Raw genomic sequence first — 6,460 nt, forward strand, 5'->3', positions numbered from 1 at the left:
CCAGAGTTCTTTCCTTATGCCTCAGAGTTCTCAGAAAGGAGATGGGGTTTGTATGGAAGTGAGAATGTAGGGAGGTAGGAAGACAGCATTAGAGACAACACAGACGCCAGGCGACGTGGCGCACACCTTTAGTCCCAGCACACAGGAGGCAGAGGCAGGATCTCTAGGAGTTTGAGGCCAGTCTGGATTACACAGTGAGTCCCAGGGCAGTCAGGACTAAATATGGAGTCCTTGTCCGAAAACAAAACAGACAAAATAGGCAAGAAGAATAGCAAAATAGTTTCTCAGAGAGAAGTGACTGAAAAACGCCGTGTGTGCACACATGTGCACAAGTATGTGTTACCGGAAATAGAATACATTACACACTCCTTATACATATTATTGTTCTACCACGGACCTACATCTTCAGCTCAGTTTTTTTTGGGGGGGGGGCTGGCTAAGGAAAAACCTTGCTATGTAATCCTGGCTGGTCTGGAACTCACCTTGCTATGTAGCTCAGGTTGACCTAAATTCACAATCTTTCCTGAGCGCTAATGAGTGCTAAGACTGCCAGCATGTGCCATTATGCCTTCTTCCTAAAAATTGATTTTCAAAATTTACTCTTTATTTTTCTCTTTTGAGATAGGGTCTCACTGTGTAGTCCTGGCCAGTCTGGATCTCACTGCACATATCTGGCTGGATGTGAGCCTGCAGTGATCCCTTTGGCTCTTCCTCCTGATCGTGTGCCGGTAAGTCTGCCTCTGACACAAAACACGTAAGTGCTGAGAATAAAGCTACCACTTCTTAGCACCGGGCACTTAAGCAAGCTCTTTAGTCCTCCTAGTCCTTTTACTCTGGGTCACGGAGATAATACTGCTCGCCATGTAAGGCTGACTGGGGCATCAAACGAATTTAAACACACCAAGGATATATGTGGCACCTGGGACCCAGGAAACACCCAACAGATCTTGGGCTTTGCTGGCATTTCCTGTGGGGAGCCTGGCGTGACACTGCTTGAACCCAAGCCTGGGCTGATTCAGTTCCTAGATAAACCAAGCACAGGAGCTCAGAATGTACAGGTAGCCTGCCGTTGAGATCTAAAATCAACACCAAATGTGCAACAACAAAAGATAGCCACATTGCAGACAATGTGTGTGTGGTGTGTGCAGTTACACATGTGTGCACAGTCTGACCATCCGTGCAGGCAGGCACATGTGAAGGCTTGAGGTTGATGTTGGGATGACTTTCTCAGTCATTTCTCCAACTTAAAAAAATGTATTTACTTTTATTAATTCTTTGAGAAGTCATGCAGTATACTTTGATATCCACCCCCTACTTCATCCCCTAACTCCTCCCAGATCCACCCCACCTTAGCCCCCCAGCGACTTTATGTCTTTTGGGGGGGGTGGTTCAAGATGGGTTTCTTTGTGTCGTTTTGGCTCTCTTGGAACTCTGTATGTAGACCAGGCTGGCCTCAAACTCAGAGATCACCTGCCTCTACCTCCCGAGTGTTAGAATTAAAGACATGCACCACCACTGCCAGCTATCTTTTTTTTTTTTATAAGCCATTGAGTTCAGTTTGTGCTGCCCAGGATGGTCCTGGATGTGGGACCATCCCCTGGAGCATGGTCAACAGGTGCCACACCCTTGAAGATAACTCTGCCTATCCTGCAACCATCAACTGTCACTAGCTCCTCAGCTCAGGGTGGGGCTCCTGAGTCCTCTCTATGCGCTAGGATGTTAACAGCACCAAGTTCATAAGGGATGCAGTCCTGCCATTTGAAGGAGACTCATAGTTATCTCCCCCACAGGCCTCGCCCCCTGGATACCATTACGTGGGGAATGAGACTTCAGCATGTGTGGTGGTGCTGGTGCACCACGTTCAAACCACTGCAGCCTCGACTTGTCACCCAGCATCTCCCTGGCACCTTCGCCATTCCTGAACTCTTTGACACAGCACACAGGACCACCTAAGAGACATTAAACCGAACCCTAGTCCAGAAGAATCTCAGGAGCCGATGCGATGGACTAGTGGGTGAAGCGCTTGCTGAGCACAAGTCGGGGCCTGAGTTTGGATCCCCAGCATCTATGTAAAAAGTTGGAGGTGGTGGCCATACACATCTGTTTTCCTGGTGTTGCAGGCTGGGGATGATTGGATTCTGAGGGTTTGCTGGCCGGCTGGCCTAGCCAAAATGGCAAGCTCCCAGCTCAGTGAGGAACGAAGTCTCAAAAATAAAGGTCTAGCTACCTTTCCAAGGCTCTGGGACCATTGTAGATGAGGGAGCAGAAAGATCATACATGCCAGCTATTGGCAGGACCACAGCAATGGGTGTGAACTTCTAACAGAGGTACTGAAGCAAACAAAGCAAAACAAACAAAACAAACAACAGCAATGAAACAACCACCTTGGGTGTTTGGTTATATTAGCAGGGTTGTTTGGGGGTGCTTGGTATAGGGGATTTTAGGTACACCCAAACTTCTTGTGCTAATACCATGCCTGGATACATTCATTGGGCAGACCCATCCTATTAGCTGATGTTCTTATTGGCTGTTGCAATGCTCATAATAAATGAAAGCATTGAGGGGCTGGAGAGATGACTCACCAGTTAACAGAGTGTACTGCTCTTGCAGAGGACCTGAGTTCAATTCCCAGCACCTCCACCAGGCAGCTCAACTACCAACAACTCACAGCCATCCATATTCATTCAAGGCTGTGCTACACAGGGATTTCTGGGCCAGGTTTGACTGTAGCTGAGCCCCTGTTTCCAAAGAAAACCAAAGTAGACAAATACAAAATAATAATCATTTAAACAGGAGCAGTAGAAGGCAATACAAAAGCCTGTGGAAGACATTTACAGCCAGGCTAATGACAAGACCACCTCCCAGTGGGACAGAGACAAAGAAGATCTTTAGCAGTGTGGGAGGAAAGCAGAACCAGTGGAGTATTTCTAGCGTCAGAACCGGACAGCACACAGACTTTACCTGGAAAGGGCAAAGGGCGTGGTGAGAAGGGGAGCTAAGTCTGAGGAGGCGTCCCCTTCCTTTCTTATCACATATGAGCCTTGACCTCCAGCTGTAAGGTCTGAAGGGCCTGAGGAAGATGCCTAAATGGTCCTTTAAATTATTCCTTCCAGGACAGGGCCCACACTGAGGAGCAGCTTTTGGGGATGAATATTAAATTGAGCAGACTAGAGACAATGGCGAGCCGTCCAGGTGACCATGCTGAGGGACAGAGCCAGGGAGCCCCAAGAAGCGAACTGCTATGTTTCTGAATGCTGCAAAACCCAGAGAGGCAGGAGCGCTGTGAAATTAGAAAAACTACCTCGAGGCCCTCTTTCTTTTAATTTTTTAGGAAAATTCATTTTACACAAAAATGAGCAAGCAATTGAGGTCAAACCTCATACCTAGTTATTATTTGTAAGACAAGATTAAAGAGTAGAATTACATCCTTTTATACAATGAGAACACACATAGCACATGACCACAGAACTAATCAAAGCGGTGAGCTTCTTCCTCAATATAAGATAAAAGACACTCAGAAACTTACCCGAGCCATGAGAGGACGTGAGTCGGAATTAGAAAGGCTGACAGAACTGAGGGGACGCTAACAAGAAAGTTCAGAAATCAAAACTAGAATAGGAGGCATGGAAGTCAAACGAGAAGGTGGATGATGACAAAAACAAGCAGAGAAAAATGTTAAAAAATAATCAGTGAAGAAAAGAGATGGTAGTATTCTTGGGCCAAGCGATAGGTATTAAACACAGGCAAAGATCCGACATCTAAGAAAGAAGAGTCCAGCCAGCAAGGTAGCTCCGTGGGGAAAGGTGCTTGCGGCTAAGCCTGATGACCTGAACTCAAATCTCAGAACCAACATGACAAAGGATGACACATGAATGTACACTGTGGCAATTGCCTGTATGCATTCATGCATGCATAATTAGACACACAATAAATAAACAAAATATTTAAAAAGATAGCCTTGTAAAATAATGAAGTGAAGAATTTTTTTTTGTCTAGAAAATAGACTGTCAAGTATAAAGATTACTATCAATTCCAATAATTCAGAAAGCAGTGTTTCTGTGAACCTTTCTTGAGGAATCTGTTAGAAAAGCATTGTTCCTTCCTTTGGGGGACCAAACTCTGGTAGTCAGGCTTGGTGGCAGGTGCCCCAGCCATATCAACAGCCCATAAATGTATTTCTTAACCTTGGTGGTGGTTGCAAGGTTCTGAAGTTTTGCTTTCCAATAATAATACCTATTTAACACTAAAAAAGCTGAAAAGGATAGAAAAAAGTAAAGATAAAGGGACTTTAAAATGTATGGATGGCCTTCACTGTGTGTGATGGATTTGTTCTGTTAGGACTCTGTCTTGGTGGTGGGAGGTTCCACAGACTCAACCTCAGTGTTCCCAGCACCATTTCCCACCGCCGTGGGCTGTTTTCTTTGCCTCTTGTGTTAGCCCGTGTCCTGGTATTGTGACAAAATGCATGAGATTAATGACTTATGGGCGGAGCGGTTTATTTTGGCTCACGGTGCCAGCCCATGGTTGGTTAATGGATTTGCTTCCGGGTCAATGGGATGGTGGACAGTGTGTGGCAGAGTAAAGCCGTTAGCCTCACAGTGGCCAGGAGAGAGAAGGGAGGGAGGGAGGGAGGGAGGGAGGGAGGGAGGGAGGGAGGGAGGGAGGGAGGGAGGGAGGGAGGGAGGGAGGGAGACAGATAGAATTTGGATAAGACACATGTTTCAAAGGCAGGCCTCCAGTATCTTCTTCAGCCTAGGCCCCGCCTCCTAATATCCCATTCAGGTATGAATTCACCAGTGGGTGGAGCTACTGATAAGGTCAGAGTTCTTATGAGCCAATCATCTCTGAGCACTACTGCATTCTTTTATAACACGTTAGCCTTTGGGAACACTAGATCCAAACGATGACACCCCCTTTTCCTTCTCCACCATCAGTCTGCACTGCACCTGCCTCAGGTCCCCGAGGTGGGGTGGTGGTTTTGATCGTGTCCAAAGAAGGTAAGTGGTTTTATTTCGATATTTTCTTTCCTTTTTGTTAACATGATAAAACATTCTGACCAAAAGCAATTTGGCTGGGGTGGGGGGGTGGGGGGGAGGTGGGAGGTGGGGGGTGGGGGTGGTATTTTTGTCTTACACATCCAGGTCATGGTCCATAATTAAGTGAAATCAGGGCAGGAACCTGAAGCAGAAACCAGGGAGGATGCTATGTTCTGTCGCTCTCAGGTGCCTGCTCAGCTAGCCCAGGAGTACCCGCCTAGGGATGGTGCTGCCCACAATGGGCTGGGCCCTCCTCCGTCCATTAATAATCAAGACAATACCCCACGGACATGCCCACGGCCAATCTGACCTATGTAATTCCTAACCGAGGATTTTCTCTTAGATGAGTTATGCTGTGTTAAATTGTCAATCAAAGCTACCTAAGCATCTACTCCTTGTGAGGAACAGAAAGCTGTTAACCTTGCATTTATTTTAATGATAAGCCTTTCATGAGACCTTCTGCAGCCTGGGGATAAAAGTCATGGTTAGAGCACTTCCTAGCCTGTGCAAGGCCTCGTGTTTAATCCCAAGCACCGTAAAACTCAAACCCAACCCATGTACAGAAGGCAGGTAAACACCAGTGGATATAAAGTCCTCCTTCTGTCCTGATATATATGCATTGATTTTTCGAGACAAGACAAGGTTTCTCTGTGTAGCCATGACTGTCCTGGAACTGATTCTGTAGACCAGGCTGGCCTCAAATTCCCAGAGATCCACCTGCCTCTGCCTCCCAAGTGCTGGGATTAAAGGCGTGCACCAGTTTTAAGTGTAAGTATTAAATTAGTTTTGTTCTATAGATATAAAACAGAGAGGATTAATGAAATTCTGTAAGTCACCCAGAAACCTCTGGCTGGTTCTTCGATGGGATTTATGGCCATATTAATCACTAATTATCATTGATTAATTATTGCTATTATTAATGAATTGTTTTAGCGAGGTTTTATTATTTACTTGTGTGTGTGTCTGTGTCTGTGTAGAGGGATGTGTCATATGCAAGCAGGTGCCCATGGAGGACAGAAGAGGGTGTAAGATCCCCAAGAGCTGAAGTTGTAGGTAGTTATGAGTTGCCTGGCCATGGGTTCTGGGAACCAGACCACTGTGTTCCTCCTAACTGCTCAGCCATCTCTCCCAGCCCTATTTTTAAGTAATTAGTTAATTTTATTGATTTTATTTATTTATTTTTTTAAATACCATCTTAAGATAAGGGCTTTTGGGTCTGTAGAGATGGCCCAGTGGTTAAGAAGAATTGCTGCCCTTCCAGAGATCCTGAGATCAGTTCCCAGCACCCACAGTAGGTGGTTCACAGCCACCTGTAACTCTAGTTTCAGGGGACCCGATGCCCTCTTCTTGCCTCCAGCTGGCACCACACACACACACACACACACACACACACACACACAGGTGCCTATGCACACATGCAGGCA

Source organism: Chionomys nivalis, chromosome 2 (assembly GCF_950005125.1).
Source record: "Chionomys nivalis chromosome 2, mChiNiv1.1, whole genome shotgun sequence".
Classification (NCBI taxonomy): Eukaryota; Metazoa; Chordata; class Mammalia; order Rodentia; family Cricetidae; genus Chionomys; species Chionomys nivalis.